The sequence below is a fragment of the Stigmatopora argus genome, chromosome 3 (assembly GCF_051989625.1).
Source record: "Stigmatopora argus isolate UIUO_Sarg chromosome 3, RoL_Sarg_1.0, whole genome shotgun sequence".
NCBI lineage: Eukaryota > Metazoa > Chordata > Actinopteri > Syngnathiformes > Syngnathidae > Stigmatopora > Stigmatopora argus.
This window is the reverse complement of record NC_135389.1, coordinates 12,422,250-12,440,423: the sequence shown is the minus strand read 5'-3', so window position 1 is coordinate 12,440,423 and position 18,174 is coordinate 12,422,250. Positions and strand designations below refer to the sequence as shown.

Here is an 18,174-nt window from a genome sequence, read left to right as displayed (position 1 = left end):
AAAAAGCCTTATTATACAGTCTTTTTTAAGTTTAAAAAAAAAGCCCTACTATACATGGTCATTTTTTTTAAGAAAAAAAGCATCACTGTACATGGTTATTTTTTTAATAAGTAAAAGCCTTACTATACATGCTCATTTTTTGTTTTAAAAAAAGCCTTACTATATATGGTCATTTTTTGAAAATAAAGAAAAGCCTTACGATATATATACATAGTAATTTTTAAAGGAAAAAAAGCCTTAGTCAATTTTTTAATGAATAAAAGCCTTCCTACACATTGTGATACTTTTTAAAGTAAAAAAATGAAAGCCTTACACTACATGGTTATTTTTAAATAAATTAAAAAATACTTACTATACTTGGTCATTTTTAAATTTAAAAAAAGCCTTACTATGAATGATCATTTTTTAAGTTAATAAAAAAAAAACCTTACTTTACGTGGTCATTTTTTAAGGAAAAGGCCTTACCATACATGGTATTTTTTAAGTAAAAAAGCCTTACTATACATGGTTATTTTTTAATAAGTAAAAACCTTACAATACATCAGTGGTGGACCTCTGCTGGCCTAAAAAAATATCTGAATCACACACTGATGTTTATTATATTTTGGCCATGAATTCCAAATTGTGTGTCAGCTTCCTTTCATTGCTTTTCCCCCGGTTGCGCTGCTTCCAGGTGTGTTTTCATATTTAAGCATTTAAATCACATTTCAGCCATTATTTGTTCCCAGGGTCAGAAGTCTACCTGAAGATCGTCACAATCAGTTTTGCAGGCACTGCAGCTTTAAATAAGAGTGAATAAAACTGTTGATTTAACCAATCAGATTTCGAGATGACGTCACCAAGGCCTTCTCACAAGCGTAGGGATACTCATCGCTTTCACAAACTATGGCTAGTGATAGTGTGGACAAGCCATAGCTAACAAACTATGCAGCGAGCTGCACAAGCAAATATATTGTTGTGTTGATTTAATAACGCTCTTGTCAACCCACGATGGCTGAAGGAGGAGAAGAAATGGATATGGTTGCAGATCTCCTGTTAAAGCCATTTTCAAGACGGACTTTTTTAATAGGCGTCACCGAGGTCAGAGTTCAAATAGCCTTCAAAATGGCGGATGAGCCAGGAGCTAGCTCCGGAGTGGACTGCATGCAGAGTAGGTCAGAAGTGACCAGTTACTGAAGAAAAACCTGACAAAGCTCTCACAGGACAGTGCAGCGAATTCGGTACGTTGTCATTTGCGGATTTCGAAGCCCCAGTTCTCATTTTAAGAGTGCTTTATGACGGTAGCATGCTTCGATCGCGTGATGTGGCCACATGTGGATGCAGACCGAAAAATGTTTGCAAACAAATTGGCTACATTGCGTTACCTACAGCTCTTAATGTGACATTCCATTGTGTTTCAGTTCCCCAACAAACACCGATTGCTGGGAAACATCAAGAATGGGGCCATAACAGCCCAAAAGGAGCAGCTTGTCGACGCCATAACGAGCTTTTTGTCAGCAACGTGAGTCTTTTTTTAAAATAGTAGTTTCTATTTACTCTATCCGTGTAATCATTAAATATCAGCGTTCAGTATTCACGGCTTTGCCAAAGTAGCTTGTTTTTCATTATGATACACTCCAAATTTGAATGAAAACACTAACTGGCTTGGTGTTGATTTTTTTAATGGCAAAAACATGTGTGGATAACTCACACCCACATAAATGCCATCAGTGGAGGTGTAAAGAATAAACCATACACTTTTATAGAATATAGACCTTTTCCATTCACTTTCTTAAAGGAAGACCTCAGAGCTTGGACCTTTTCATTTTGTTGTTTTAAATGCGTTTGAGACAGTCAACAATAGCGCAGGGGTCATTTTTCATTTGAGTTTAAACATATGATAAAATAACAATTTTCCCTCATTATAGGTCTCCCAACTGGTCCTCGGGGGTTGCTGTGGGTGCAGGTTTTGGTTCCCAGCAGATCCAACATAAACAATTTAACCAATGGGGTTTCTACTGAAAAAAGAATCACCTGAGTGCAATCCAGTGATTGCACTTCTAGGACACCAGATTGGAATGAAAACCTGCACCCTCTGGCCCATTCTGGAATAGTTTGGGGACCACTGGTCAAAATGGTTAAATAAGCAATTGTATAATCATGCTGTTTTGTAGGTTTAAAGCCACGGACACGGTGGAAGAGGTGACAGCTTTCAAAATCGACGAAGACCCAAGAAGTCAAGGCAAAGGTTGTGGATGATGTAGGACCCGAGTGTTTCGGGTAATGTGTACTAAACTTACTCATTTTGTATCTTGCTTCTCTTCAGTATCCAACCAAGTTGACCAGACAAACTTCCCCAAAAAGGGTGACATTGGCGGACGGCAGTTTTTGACACCAACATCCCCTCAGGTACTTGTCATTATAGAGCAGCGGTCCCCAGGGTTCCTATCCAGTATGCTTTCCACATCTGAATCAAATGATCAATATCCTGATTATTTGATTTAGGTGTGATGGAGGACATAGAAAACCAACTGGACAGGGACCCTCAAGGACTGCAGTTGGAGATCCATCTTATAAAGACTTTGTTTAAGTCTCCGTCTTTGCAGTGGACAAAAAGTACACCAGGCCATTGTGCAAAGTTATCAGAGGAGTTTTTAATATTTCTATTTTTTTCCCGCCTTGGGCTTTAATATTGTCTGCCTTCTTTTGCAGTGGGATGATGGCCTTTCTGGTGTTGGTAAAACCTAACTTGTGTTTTTTTATGTTGGACTTAGTCTATTGTGTGTTGACCTTTTTTTCCAGAATTCCATCCAGTGCCAAGAAGAGATTCTTTGTCCATGGACAGCAACCTCATCTTTAAATGCGAACCTATCTTGATAACCCCTTTTTTGTGGAAAAATAAAATTTCTTGAAATGTACACATGTATTTTTCTTCATGACCAGCAAAAACAATGCATATATCATGATATTTTAAAGAAAGGTACACATTTGCATCAATCATGTTTATTTATATGGCAAATATTCACATGTAGACAGTTATATAAAAAAAATATTAACACTTAGAATCTAAACAGCGAAAATAAAAAGACCAGAAAGGAGGAAAAAAACAAAATTAACACTTAGAATTTAAACCACAAAAATGAAAGGGGAAAAAAAAGACCATTGAGGGTCTTGGGTCTTTTTTCTCCAAGTGTTTTAAGATAGACAATTGACACTCAAATCTCCTTTATTAAAATTTCTGATTAAAAAAAAAAAGTAGATCCTCCTTATCATGAGCCAGAGAACTCTGGACTTCACCTAAGAGAGGGGAGAAGTAGATTAGTCAATAAAATAGATCTGGATGAATACTCTACAATAAACTAACCTCTCAGAAGACTGCCAGCAGAGTTCAGAGACACCACATCTGCAAGGAAGATCACTTGGAGACCCTCCAAAGTCTAGACATGGACCTGATGTGTACAAAAAAAGCAAAAGTTAGCATATATAGACACTGGAGATTCAACAGATACACTTACATTTTGTTGTTGCTGTATCTAGTTTTACCTTGACGAAAAGATAAAATGATGCTAAACGGAAAACTTCATTTAACAAAGCTATTTGGGAGTTGCCAAACAACTAATACAGGAAGAGAAATCTTACAAGAAATTTAATAAACGATCAAGATAAAGAATGTAAATAAGTTAGTGTTACGTGCTATTTTCCCTTGTCCAGACAAGGTGATTCAATATACATACTGACATTAAGAGGTAGGAGAAAGTTGGCTTAACCATTTTTTTTAGAAATGATTTTTAGTGTGAAAACAGAACAAATACAATTTGGAAACGGGTGTTTAGTACTCGCAGTGAAAACTATTAGTACATACAACACACAGGGAACTAAGTCGTACATTTTTGAGTGAGCCTTTACCTAGCAATCTGTCCGTTTATATCTCGGCTTTGTTTGAATCAATTAAGTCTTTCTACACGACTCGACAATGGAGAAAATGGACTAGAATCTAGTCCATTTTTAAATACATCGTTGACACTTTAAGTTTGGGCTCCGGCTGTGTGCCGCATCTGACAAGCTATCTTAGCAGTAGCATTAGTGTCACGACAACGCTTTCCATTTGACCACGTCAAGCGTCGTCTTGATGTTAATAATAAAAGATCTAGTGACTAGATCTTTTATTATTAACATCAAGACGACGCTTGACGTGGTCAAATGGAAAGCGTTGTCGTGACACTAATGCTACTGCTAAGATAGCTTGTCAGATGCGGCACACAGCCGGAGCCCAAACTTAAAGTGTCAACGATGTATTTAACCTGGCATTAATCTAACAGATTTGTTGGCGTTTTAGCTCAATTGATTCCTAAAAAATCTGCCGGTAGCGTGATAAAAATGCACTTAGGCCAGTAAATTGCTCAACGACTTACCTCGCTGGCCTGCCAGTCGGCCATCAGCATGGAAATGGCTGTTGGAGAAGACGAGGCAATGCGCCTGTGCTTAATTTACGCAGCTTCGTTGACGATAAGCCACGCCCATATTGTCCCGCCATGTTGAAAATGGAAAAGATGGTGGCCTGCTTACCGTGCTCTACGAGGTGCTTTGTCTTCCCAAATCAATGTCTATGATTTGAAGATGACGTATAATGGTCATGATTTTTGTGGTCTTCATCCTATAAAACAGTATCTGTCTCATATCATACTATTCTGTAATGCCTTACTTTACATGGTGTTTATTTTTTTTAAACAGCTTTACTATACCTGGTCATTTATACATATATATATATATATATATATATATATATATATATATATATATATATATATATATATATATATATATATATATATATATATATATATATATATATATATATATATATATATATATAATATTTATATTTATATATATATATATAACGTTCATGTTTTTATTTTAACCTTGTAATAGATCAATTTTAATCTCTTTATATTCATATAAATTTTGCTTTCTGAATATTACATTGTATGATTTCTTGCAATGTCCCGCGGCACACCTGACCATTGCTCACGGCACAGTGGTTGGGAAACACTGCAATAAAACAGTATGTGTCCCATATCATTTTATGAACCGCTTTACTCTCACTGGGGTCGCGGGTGGTGCTGGAGCCTATCCCAGCTGACTTCGGGCCAGAGGCGGCGGACAACAGCCTGAATTGGTAGCCAGCCGATCACAGGGCACAAGAGACAAACAACCATCCACACCCACACTCATACATCGGGGCAATTTAGAGTGTCCAATCAGCCTACCATGCATGTCTTTGGAATGTGGGAGGAAACCGGAGTACCCGGAGAAAACCGACAAAGGCGCAAGGAAAACATGCAAACTCCACACAGGTGAACCGACCTGGATTTTAACCCAGATCCCACACTGTGGGGCCAACGTGCTAACCACTCATCCGCCGGGCCCAACATTTTGAATTTGAAAAAAAAAATCAAATTTTATTTTACACTAAAGGTTCGGTGTATGCGCATTTGAAACTGGCTGAGAACCACTGATGTAGCAATATAGAAAACTGAACGCTTGAAGATGTCTTTTATACAGTACGTATGTCTATACTGCCCTCCAGTGTCATGTTGATTACCTGTCATTTGACAGTTGAGAAAACAAGAAAAAGCTCTCATCTTTTCTCTCTGCTTTTTTTGATGAATGTCCCAACTTAACTTAACCCCTGCAGTACGTCAAAGATAAATCAAAAGGTCACCTATTGTGCTGTGATTGGCCAATTTCTTCACTTCACTGTGCCTTATTTAAGTGGTCTAGCAAGAAAACAGAGTCCTTATTGCTTACTGCTCAGGGGCCATCGGGCCCACCGAGAAATACCCGAAGGGCTGACACCCACTTTTGGGTGGAACATTTAAAAAAAAAAGTTTTTTGAGTTGCTCAGCCATGGGCTACGACGGTATTAAAGATGCTTTGCGCGGCTCATTGGTTAGTTTTTAGATGTTGCTTTTGTCTGAAAATGACGGCTTTGCTAAATTGGGCAAAAAGTGCCTGGAATGTATGTAAGGTACCACAAAATCTAAAGACAAAAAAAGCTTTGAAAGTTTTTGGGTTTGACATTCATTAACAGGGGGTAGCAACACTGTTAGGCGCGCATGTACTTGTCACAGTTTATTTTTGCACTCAATTCAACTAAAGCTACATGTGGTCTGACAGCAGTTCTGACGGCTTTACATGACTGTTAATTAATCATCCCAATAAAGAGTGTCAACTTCGTTTGTCCTCGGCGCAAATAAGGTGTCATTGTGTGTCACATGTCTTTGTACGTCTTACCGTGTGAGCTCTCTTTTGTCATTCCCAATTTCCATCTGGTTTTTTAACCTTTGCATCGAGGCCCAGCCAAAATTTAGATCAATGCAAGATTACCCCAAGAAAGGGAGTTTATTTTTTAAATTGGCAAAATAAGATAATTTGTAGTTCAAACCCTTATAGGATCATAGTTCACATGAACATTATGAATCCGAATGAAATGGTACTCACAAAGAACTTCATTAATTCAATTCTCAGTGTTAGTACAGGTGACTTGAGATTGTGTGAGAAAATCCTACTGAGATGCTTATTAAGAATTGGAGTGTGCTCACACTCCTGACATATCAGTTGGTCTGTCAATATTTCACAAAGTCACATGTGATGTATTATTGAAGTGCGTGTTTATGTGTGACAGACAAAGAAGTGGTTGGTGAAGCGTGAAATCCAATTACGAGATGTTCAAACTCGATGGCAGTCCGCAACTTTCTCGACATACATACCTCAATATATTAGAAATCATTCTGCGAATATAAAATGTGAGTGTATACTAACAATAGATTTTCTAATAGAGGACCATGTTTCTAATAATTGAGAAAATACAAAAACTACAATTGAAAAGTCTTACAGTTACTTAGTTCATAGTCAATTTGTTTCAGATTTAATCTTTTGATTTTAATTGAAAGCCATTCATTCTGGCGTTAGTGATGGTAAAGAAGAAAAATAAGGAGATAAATACTCACATTCTTTCTCTTTTTTCCATCTTGTACATAGACAAGCATGTCTCACATTTTCTTCGGGTGAAAGGCAGACTCTAATCTCTTCTGACCGCCAGTCAGTTGTAGGGCATAGAGAGAGGCAGACAACCACTCAAAGTTCCACCGAGTGGGAATCAAACCCAGACTCCATGCACCAAAGTCAGGTGGAAGAACCACTGTACCAGGGGATGACTTTTTTATGTTTAGTCAACAATTATATAACAGAAAAAGATGGAAATTCTGATCAAAAACTTGTGTTGAGTTTTAAGTGAACATCATTATATGAATGAGAGAATCAACTTTAATTGCTATCTCTGTTAGACACAGGGAATTTCTACTTCAGTTCTTACCCAATGAGTATATTATTGTACAAGCGCTTTAGCAAATGTCCACTAGATGGGAGCATTGTATCCCAAACAACAAGATGGACACAAAGAGAGGAGAGTTTTTAGATCAGCATGTCTTTTAAGCATCATTATATTAACACATTGATACTCAAAACATTAGGTATTTAAAATGAGATATTTAAAACTTTAGGTATTTAAAGAAAATCTACTGCAAGACTGGAGAGAATACTCCAATTTATAGTTCAATTTGTTTTGGAATTTTTCATTTTATTTTCTCTTTCTTTTACTATTTAAATATTAATATTTTGTACTCATGCATAGGCTCATTACAGTGATGGGCAAAGTAATTAATGGTGGAATAATTATCATTTGAATGTTATTGTAATATCAGTACTTTTTTGTCTTCTAATACAGTTACCTAAAGAAAAAGTCTAAAACTGTGAGTACAGGAGAAAAAAATAAATCCAAAAGGTGCTAATGATGGAAAGTAACACAACAAAGGAAGAAGGTGAATTGAGAAACAGGGAGAGTTAGTTGTCAGTGGGTTGAAAAGACGTGGGCAGTTATTTTATTTCCTCTGTGTATACCCAACAACGCTGTCTGTCTAAGGTGCTTACACAGCAGACCTACGAGGATACATCTCACACGCACACACACACACACACACACACACACACACACACACACACACACACACACACACACACACACACACACACACCGACATTCATTCTTAGTGCTCGATATGAAAAATAAAAAACCACACAGCAGTGATGTGGTTTGAGTGTCACATCCTCATGTTCTTTCCCGGTGGTTTGTGTTAAACTCTGAAATCTTCTCAAATCGCTGCATAAAATCCTCCCAGGTCGCGACGGTTTCATAGTCATGGGGGTGTGTGTGTGCTTGTGTGTAAGTCTCTGGAGCCTTGCAGCGATCTAGGTTTAATTTGACCAGTCAGCCAGTCAAAGCCAGAGCCTCAGCAAGTGTGTGTGTGTGTTTGTGTGTGTGTGTGTGTGTGTTTGGGTGTGTGTGTGGGCTGACCTTAGTGTTGAGGTGAGACAGAGATCAATGCTGAGACAAACACAAAGGTTGAGACAAAACTCACTGCCCTCCTGTCTCTCATCCATCTTTCCTCGCCTCACTGTTGCTTTCTTTTCTTGAGCCCTATACTCTAAATCTCCCTCCCTTGGCCTCTCGCTAAATGTCCGTGCAGGATCAATTGAGAGAAACGGCCGATTGATCGTCAGCTAATAACCTCAGTTGAGTCCCCACTGCATACTGACTGACAAAGTGGACAACGGAAAAAACTGTCCAACGCAGTTGTCATTCTCTAGAAGAAGATTCAGCTCTGGCGGCCTCATATTTTGCCTTTTTTTAAAAAAAATGAATTTTCTTAATAGCTGTTCCAATTTCGACCGCAAGTTCTACAGGCATGGGAGTGCAATGCGCGGGAATACGAGTGAAAAAAAAAATCACTTAGCTTGTTTTTGAGAGTAAGTTATAATTTGCTTCCAAGGAACAATAAGGGATCACTGGAAATGACTTTTCCTGATTTTTTTAAACTAAACTAAATACATAAAGTTGAAATGGTCAATCACAATCTGCCTTTGTGTGAACATTTTTCAATTCTAGCAAATTAAAAAAATCAATGAGGTGATAGATTTTCATGTAATTGGCACTGAAAGAGTTCGTAACTTTGTGTTTGGAATTAACAAAAAATGGTGTCAAAGTACAAAACATGAGACCGACAAAGCAGGGCATGTTGCAAATAATCTACTAAAATGGCAATCTTTTATCAAGAACCTAACCAGCGCCAAATTGCTGATTCAGTACACTGAAAAAGCCAAGACAAAATGTTACTTTTCTGGTCGTTGGGGCATGACTCCTCCTTCTGACCGCCAAAAACTCATTTTTCGAGTGTCTATTGACAGATGTATAAAGTCCTCATTTTACCTTTGCTACCATAAAGTGGTCACATCTGTCCATGAGGCTTTTAATTGGCAGACAAAGTCATTCCTAATAAGATTAGTATAGATTTTTTGGATCTGCAGTAAGGTGATGATAGAATGCGTGAACTGCCTGTAGGTTTGGCGATCTGGCTGCTCATGATTGGTGGAAGCAAAAAGTCATTTTTCTTCCCACATCATGCTGATAGAACATATTGTGACACGTTAATGCACAAGGTCACGCCTAAGGCTTTTTCTTTTCTTAGTCACACACACCTGTGGGGAACTATGACCCGTTGTCATGGTAACTGTCACCACACGCGCTATTGATCAGAGTTACGTGGCAATAGAGGGCAGAACAAACATCTGTACAGTGTTCAGGCTCATATAGAACTGTAGATTCTAAAGTATATGTGGATTCTCACACTTTTTTCACATTTAAAGAAATATCGCAAAATGTCAAAAAGCCTAGTTGGCGAGCAGTTAACGCATCAGGCCTCACAGTTCTGAGATCGAGGGGTCACTAAGCATGAAGTTTGGAGAGAGGGCAGCAGAGACGTGTCTCATTACCAACAAAGGATGATGAAATGAAGCATTGATGGTATGAATATCACATCATATTCACAGTGATTTGATTTCAAAATCAAACTGTAGTATGTTTTCGGTGAATTCAGTAGGAATGCATTTACAAAATACAAAAAGATAATATAGAAATGTCTTCTAGCCTTGCAGTAGGAGAGAATGAAAACTTTGCAATTTTGTTCAGTTGCCTTAAAAGACAGCATAGCTTATGGTTTTGTATCAAATTTCGCTTTAGTAGCCTGAGTGTGAAAAGTTCCTCACTCCATGCAGCATATCGTATAGTATATAAATGGGTGCCCTTGGTCTTTATGCCTGTCCGTGTACACTTTCTCCATTGGACAGCTTGAGCATTTTTCTCCAACGTGCTGTTGCCAACCTTGCTAAAAGGCTGTCAGCTTTGACCTTTATGAGCAACCCCCCAACCCCGCAAAAGCTTCCACCACCAACAGTGCCTACGCGCACACACCAAGGGAAGCGAAAGCTCACCTTCTTGGTGTGTGTAGAGAAGAACAAACAGGAGATGGATTAAAGGATGAGGGGGAGTAAGAAGGGGGGAAAAGTCAAAAAAGGTGGAGCAAACAACAGATATTGATTTTAGTCCGCCCCCCCCAAAAAAAACAACGCCAAAAGAATGACCTTTGGCAATATTATAAGATGACAGTTCAACCAAACTCTATGGATCTGCAAGTCACATAGCCAATAAGCTGTAGGAAATGTTGCCAGGGTAGTACATCTGGTAAATATTGCAGAGTAGTGGTCTACACTTACCCACCTAGCTGCTGTTAAAAATAGATCTGTGTGACAAAAGGCTGCATGGACTCTAAATGTATTACAGATGCAAGATGGGTACGCCGAGCACGCCAAATAATCGGCCTTGTAATGTGAGTGGACAGGTAGAAGAGTGGGCTTGTATATGCAGCTGTCAGCTTGCCACCATGTCACATCTGTGCACAAATAAGAGGATGCTAATTTCCAGGCAAGGATGATCATTTTGTTGATCAAAACACAACAATAAATCCAAAACATGCTCATAACAAATGCCTATTCTGTAAAAGAGTGTAGTTGTGACGCACAAAGATGCAAAAATAAATCATTATTTTGTACAGAATAAACTAAAATTATAATTATAATATGGAACTTCTTTATTTCTGTGTTTTGGTCAATGAAAGGGTGTGCAAAATTCACAGCAGGAATGTCGGAACCCACCGGGATTTGAACCCTGATCTCAGAACCGTGAGGTGGATGTGCGTGCTAACGAGCCACCTTAAATTGGTATTTAAGATAATAGATCATAGATGATTAATTAGCAACGCACTTAGAAGGTACCAAGAGTTAGAGTTAGGCGCCATGTAGGTGTTATCGTGATAAATTAACTTAACACGCTACGCTATGTTCATACACTGTTAACAAACACAGCAACTTTATGTTAACACACTTGAATTTCTTTATGATGAATGTGACGTGTGTGGTAAAGTTTGTATTGTTTTTCCCACTTGTTTTGCGTCTATATTGAATTTATTCAGCTACAATAAATCGATGTAGCGAAAATATACTCCTCCTATTCCTGACCCCCCTTTGAATTATGGCAATTTTACTATTTTATATATTAATCATTTTCCCAATTCAAGTGTTCATGAGTCTGAATGTGGAGGAGAGCGTACAGGTTTATGTAATAAAAATTTTACACCCCTTATTAAGTTCGTAAAATAAAATGATCATTTTATTTTTATCTAAGCCTCTTTTTAGTCGACAAAATTCACGTTTCATCTATATTAGTCAACTAAAATGTGTACCGACTTGTCGTAGTTATTGTTTATTCATCAGCTTTAGTTTGGGGCACTGACGAAGAAATAAAACAAATGATAACAAAACAAATAAACAAATATAACACTAATGTAGTAGACGTCTATTATTGTCAATAGCGGATAATGACTCATAATTCAGCTCTCACAAAGTCTAGTGTTAATTATCCATCTGAATGATCTCTGAGTAAACAGCAGTAAGGTGTCAAGTTAGTTGCAGCAACAACATTAGCAGGGTCACTCGGTTGTGCAACTATTAAGCCAAAATTGCCTTGGCAGAAAACATTAGCGTCTTTTAAACGGAACCATTATTATCCACCTCGAACAAAGTTATTTATTAAATTAGTGTATCAAAAAGTGAAGGACGATAACTTTACAGCAAAACAATCATCCCGTAGTAACAACTTGTGCAATATTTGGAACGGATGAGAGCGTATCAAAACAAATCGTAGTCAAGTTCACCGAGAAGGAACATTTCAGTGCAAGATTTGAATAATTTGAATAATTGATTGAACGAAAAGTAGAAGTAAAATGTGTTTTTTCTCCTTAACCTCTACGAGCCGAGCTTTTTCCCTCCATTCATTCACCCTCCTTCCTCGTATTTCCTTTCCATCTATCCATCTATCCATCTTTTCCATTAACAGTGTGTGTGTGTGTGTGTGTGTGTGTGTGTGTGTGTGACCTGTAGATAAGTGCTGTTTGAATATGTGCTCACTACCTCTCTTAGTCTGTCTCTCGTGACTACATTTTAAATAGCTCATCTTTTCAGCACCAGACCTCTTCTTAGCTATTCTTCTATTCAATTTTGATCATTTTTATCCAGATGTTTTTAAACATTTAAAAATGTTGTCATCCATAGCTGCAGAGAAAATAAAAAGATGTTGAAACATTTAAAAAGTAATGAGTGTCAGTTGTATTACACAGTACTAGTTATATTTTACACATGCAGGCAATACTGCTTATTGTAATGACAACCGATGTTGTTATCTTTTGTTATTGACAGGAAAAGAAAATCAAATCCATTTGTACTGGGAGGGATAACAATAAATATTTTGGATGAGAACTCACTCATTCACAGAGGTGATTCATCTTAATATGAGTTCCTCACTGTAAATCATTAACGCTGTTTGCACACTCTGACCTACCATAATCATTCCTTTCTTCCATCCTACTTTTTGTTTTCCTTCTCAACTTTTATCATCCCTACCCTCATGATCTTGTCACGCTACATATAGATAAATAGTATGTATTTAAACTTATATCTTTGACATCTTCTCTTCTCTTGTCCTATCCCATCAGTTCATAGATGCGAAAAGTAGACTTAACTGTGTTATTTTTCCTTCAAACGTTGACCCCTACCTTTTATTATCCTGTAAGCCTAATCATAGCGAGGTAGCATATACATATTAATTTAAAATATTAAATGTTCCCTTATCACTATTCGACTTTTTCTTTCTTACAGCTGAAAATTCACAAGAGACCAAATTTTCCCATCATTCAAAAATGATGGCCACGGTCACACGAATGCCTTCATCTTATACGATGCTCATACTGATTTGACATTTTTGTCATCAGCATCTGGTGTGCCTCCCATAAGTCAAGGTACATATAGCACATCTTTGTCATTACAGTGGAGGACTGGCCTTTTCCTTTTCCTGAGAGGTCAACTATGGATCCGCTGAGTCAACATGGCACCTCGGACTCTCCTGATATTTGCACAAAGGTGGAAGCAAACATTCAAAAAGTCTGCACATATGAAATCACCTTACCCTCTGTGTACACACACAATGTTGCAGTAAGACTAAGACTGCGAGCACAGATTCATTGTGATATTCTGGCTTTCACAAGCATCTCTTGTCCCACTGCCTTCCTGCAAGTGAACACAACACGTGTTGGCAACCAAAAGCAGCAAGGGCTATTTAAGCGTTGGCACCAGTGCCATGTTTTTATTTGCAGGGTGTCCTGCACACCAAATGTCCTCCAACATGTCTGGCTTCCTCCTGTGATGACAACAATGACTTCACTGAGTGCCTACTTCACACCTCCCATTCGAAGGCATTAAAATAGCCTTTCTCTGCGGCTTACGGAGCAGCAGTCGCTCTATTTTTGCGCTCTCTTTGCCATGCTACTTCGCACGTGTAGGACTACGAGCAAAGTCGTAGCAGATACAGAATAGAGTGCTAAAAAGAATGCTCAATGGAACATTTTGTCACGGTTCAAAGGTCTCTGAGTAACATGTGTCGGCCGTTGCACTTACGCGAGACACACAGTCTTGAAGAAATCACCATCTAATCGCATTTTATCGAAGCAGCGACTGCCGTGCAGCGCTCTATTACTTTATGGCTCCCAGGATTGCAAGAAATCGTTGTTCTTTCATCGAACACCTTCGTTCAATTTCATCTTTCCTCCACTTGCCACCTGCCATGCTCACCAATGTGCTGGCCTCTCAGGAAATCTTCTAATAGTCTGTAAATGTGTATTTTCTTTTAGCATATAATGCTGACTTTTCTTTCAAGAATGTACTTTTTATTGTTCCTATTTTTGTCTGCACTTTAACCATTTTTTTTTGTTTGCAAGGGTTGTTGGAGCCTATCCCTATGGGCAGAAAGGCCCGAAAGCAGAAAAAAAATTAAAAAAGGAATTTTAAGCTGAAAAATAAGTTCTGAAAGGGATTTTTTTAGGGGGGGGGTCAACTTTCAATGTGAAAAAAAGAATTTTCAACTAAAAAATAAGGTCTAAAGGTAAAACAATTTTTTGGGGGGGTGGCATTTTATCTTTAAAAAAATTAAGAATGATTTTTGCATTCAATATTCTTGATTTATCTTCATGTCAATCCACTCATGTGGGCTACATTGGAAAAAATCACTTTCCTAACTTATTTTTCTGTTTAAAATTCCTTGAAAAATAAATCAAAAAAGGAATTTTAAATAGAAAAATAAGTTCTGAAAGTGTTTTTTTTTAGTGGGGGTCAACTTTAAATGCGAAAAAAGAATTTTCAACTAAGAAATAAGCTCTGAAGGTGAATTTTTTTGGGGGGGGGGGTCATCTTCTCTTCAAAAAAAATTAAGAAGGATTTTTGCTTTCAATATTCTTGATTTAGCTTCATGTCAATCCACTCATGTGGGCTACACTGGAAATGTACGTACACTGCAGAATTTAGATTTGTCTCTACGTGGATTTGGGCTTACTCTTTAATTATGTCTCTTTATTGACACGGAGACAGCAAGACGCCAATCACTGTCTAGAAAACAACAAAGGGGTAAAACTGGCAGAGACGAGCAATGAGCTGGTGAAAAGTGTGAATAAGAACGCGTGTGGGAAGATGAACTGAAGGTTAGAGTGAGAGAACAGCCTTTAAGAAGAGATTGAAAGAGAGCAAGCAGACAAGAGGGGGGAAAGTGATGACAAGTTATTTTTCACCTTTCTACACCAGATGCCTTATCTTATTTTATATCCAATCATATTTCGATGACATGGACCGCAATAGACGTTTAATGCATTTGAACCACGAAAGCTGTCAGCAAATGGTGTCACTGTCATAATGTCACCAATGAGTTAAAATGTGTACAAGAAGTAATCACTATGACATTTTACATTACTGTGTAACCTGCAAATGAGTGCATGCTGATGGAATTTGGGGTCCGTGGCATTCCCTCAGAGGGCCCCATGCCAGGCCTAGGGAAATTACGTTAATTATTATGATTAGTAGTCTATCAAACATATTATTCCCATAGTGTTCACAGCTTTTTTTTACTGTTTTACTGTGGGCGTGTGAGGAGGTCGCATACAGACGGCTGCGTCAGGTGATGATTTAATTTTTCCGTAGTGAGTTTTTAGAGACTTATTATTGTTCATGAGGCTGAGTTGGCACGCATGGGACATACATCACGCAACACAAACTCCCTCAAATCTCATTAATTTAGATATGCATTCAGAGGTTGGGATTTTTCAGGAAAAAAAATGATGCTCACACCGAGTAAAAGAACCTTAAAAATGTTTTTCTTTTTTTTTCGTGCGTGTCAGTTGGATGGTGGAGTGGATTTTTACTGGAAGTACTGAAAGTGAGAAGGGGATAAAGACATTGGAAGATGGGTGATGACAGCTAATAAGATAGGCGTGAAAGACATCGCCAAGGTGAATGTTCCTCCTAATTCGCCACTTTTACCATCAGGTTATTCACTCTTTTGTAGTAATGTGACACATAGGGAAGAGTGGGAAATTGAATTGTTGCCCACACTGGGGAAAATGAGTATGAACAAGAGAATAAAAGGCAGAAGTAGACTCCCAGGTGTTGAAAAAGTACCCAAATATCTAGTCAAGTAAAAGTACGAATACATTTTAGTGAGTAAACATGTAAAAATTGAATCAAATTCAAAGTAATAAGGGTCAATAACAGGGCAGGCTAACAAAATACATGTAATAGCAACTACTTATAATATAAGCACAGCAGTAACAGCAGAATTTCATTAAGTAAATTCCTTTCAACAGCAAATACTCAAAAAGGAAAAAAAACTACTTAGTTACAGTAAATGGTCTCTGTTACTTTAATAACCCTGGTCAATGCATTTGGAAGTATTTCAAATGTGGAGAGGCAGAGTCATATCCAGATACAGAACACTTCTGAGTGCATTTACTTAATAGTAGAAGAATATCATGTAATATTAATGGCAGGATTGATGGAGTTTGTCACTGCAGATGGTTTTCCGTGCAATACAGCAAGAGTCTAAAGAGGCATAAGATTTTAGTAAATCCGTGGAAATGTGAGGCATCTTAATGTCTGAAGTGTTTTAACCAAAGGTAACTATCATGTTTTTGTGCTGTTTTCACCAGGTGATTGTCTCTAAAATCCTTTCTTTGACATTAGACTGCTGTGTCCCACGCCGACCACTTCTACGTAAGTGGGGGGCTCTTAAAGAGGCACGATTTAAATGATTTAAATGTTTCATCTTGTAGACGATGAACTGAGAATATTAGAATGCTCAAATTGTGCATGTGGTAGAAGTTTATATTATCTCAGAATACTGATAACTTGCAGCTAAGATACTACTATACTATAATGTAGCATGATATTTTTTATTCAATCTTATTAATAATCAGATCACATTAAGATTGACAAATCACCAATTATTTTTCCACTATATTGTCTTTCATATGAATATTAATGGCACTTGTGATGTCAAAGAGCCTATTCCATTTTTATATTACAGGTTGAATATGTCTTCTTTTTATGCTTACAATAAGGAACCAGTCATTTTTAGCTCATTGGTGGCGTGTTTAAATACTGTCATATTATAGTGACCTGATACAGATCAACACACAGTAAGAAACTTGAATTAAATCGAAATATATACCAATGGAGAGTGAGTGAAGTTTTCCATAAACTTGAGCTGACCACAAGTTGCCTTGTTTTGAGATTTGTTTAAATGTTCTTTAGACTTATGAGTTCTTTAAATACGTTTTTTACGCAAGAATTTTTGGATATTACATCTCAATGATCAATTTCTCTTTAAAAACCCCATAGACATTTTTTTCATGCGAACCTTACATTGCAGTTTGAAAGGAGTAGAGAAACTTTGCACAGATTTGAATCACTGTGATAAAAAACACTATATAGTATGTAGATGTACGGTATTTTTATAGCCCATGAATATTCCACAAATGTATGGCTTTATATAGGACATGACAACCTTGAAGGGAACGAGTCTGCCAGGCCCCTCAAACATAAAACATAATCAGGTTTTGAAAATGAGATTAGAGCTTGACTTTACATATGTGATTTGATTATTTCAACAGAAGTGCTAGATGTGGTGACAGACGATAACTCAGTTAATGGCAGCTACCCTTCAAAATATGCTTATAAATGCGCAGTGGGTGTTGATTAATCTTATGCTAGGACAAGTGTTTATGAAATAACCAATTAGATTGATAACCGATTGTTCCATTAAAATCTGATATTTCTAGTTTGCCACTAAATCATGAGAATAGCAATACACATTTCTGGAAAATAAAATATCTAAAGTCACACACACACGAAAGATTTTTAAAGCATACTAATGTTGGGAATATTTGACTTTTTTTTTGACTCTCCAAAATGTATTCATCTTTCAAAATACACCAAAAAATGAAGTGAAAATGGATTGTTTCAGTGTAAAAAAAACAACTCTCACACCTATTTTGTGTCCAAATCGCACATTAATCAAGTGAGAAAAAGCACAGCTTATTGCAAGCAATATGCCAACTGAGTAAATACATCTTTTCAATCATAAAAGTTTAAACTGGAAGGCTTGGCAGATAATGATCATGTCATGTTACTTGGCAGATGTGTCCATATTTTGTTGTTGTAATAAACTAATAGGCGAACCCTTCACTTGTTAAACTAACATTGATAAATATCAAATATATTTGAACGAGGAGGGCTGTCAGGCAAAATGAATTAAATGTCTACGAATTTGTGGATTTAACTTGCAATGTGTCTACTATAAGTTCTTTT

The 18,174-nt window shown here is 37.4% G+C and overlaps 2 long non-coding RNA genes across 2 annotated transcripts in view; both read right to left on the bottom strand.

Moving 5' to 3' along the window:
• Window positions 1-3,247: 3,247 nt before the first annotated feature.
• Window positions 3,248-4,445, bottom strand: LOC144071488 (uncharacterized). The gene is made up of 3 exons (XR_013299650.1): window positions 4,392-4,445; window positions 3,344-3,428; window positions 3,248-3,276 (listed from the first exon to the last, which is right to left on the bottom strand). It is a non-coding gene; the product is annotated as an uncharacterized LOC144071488 (long non-coding RNA).
• Window positions 4,446-9,439: 4,994 nt separating this feature from the next.
• The window catches only part of LOC144071648 (uncharacterized), a 45,242-nt gene continuing 36,507 nt past the window's right edge, over window positions 9,440-18,174 (bottom strand). The window contains exon 4 of the long non-coding RNA XR_013299691.1: window positions 9,440-10,826. This is a non-coding gene — a long non-coding RNA (uncharacterized LOC144071648). The remainder of the gene's footprint in view (window positions 10,827-18,174) is intronic.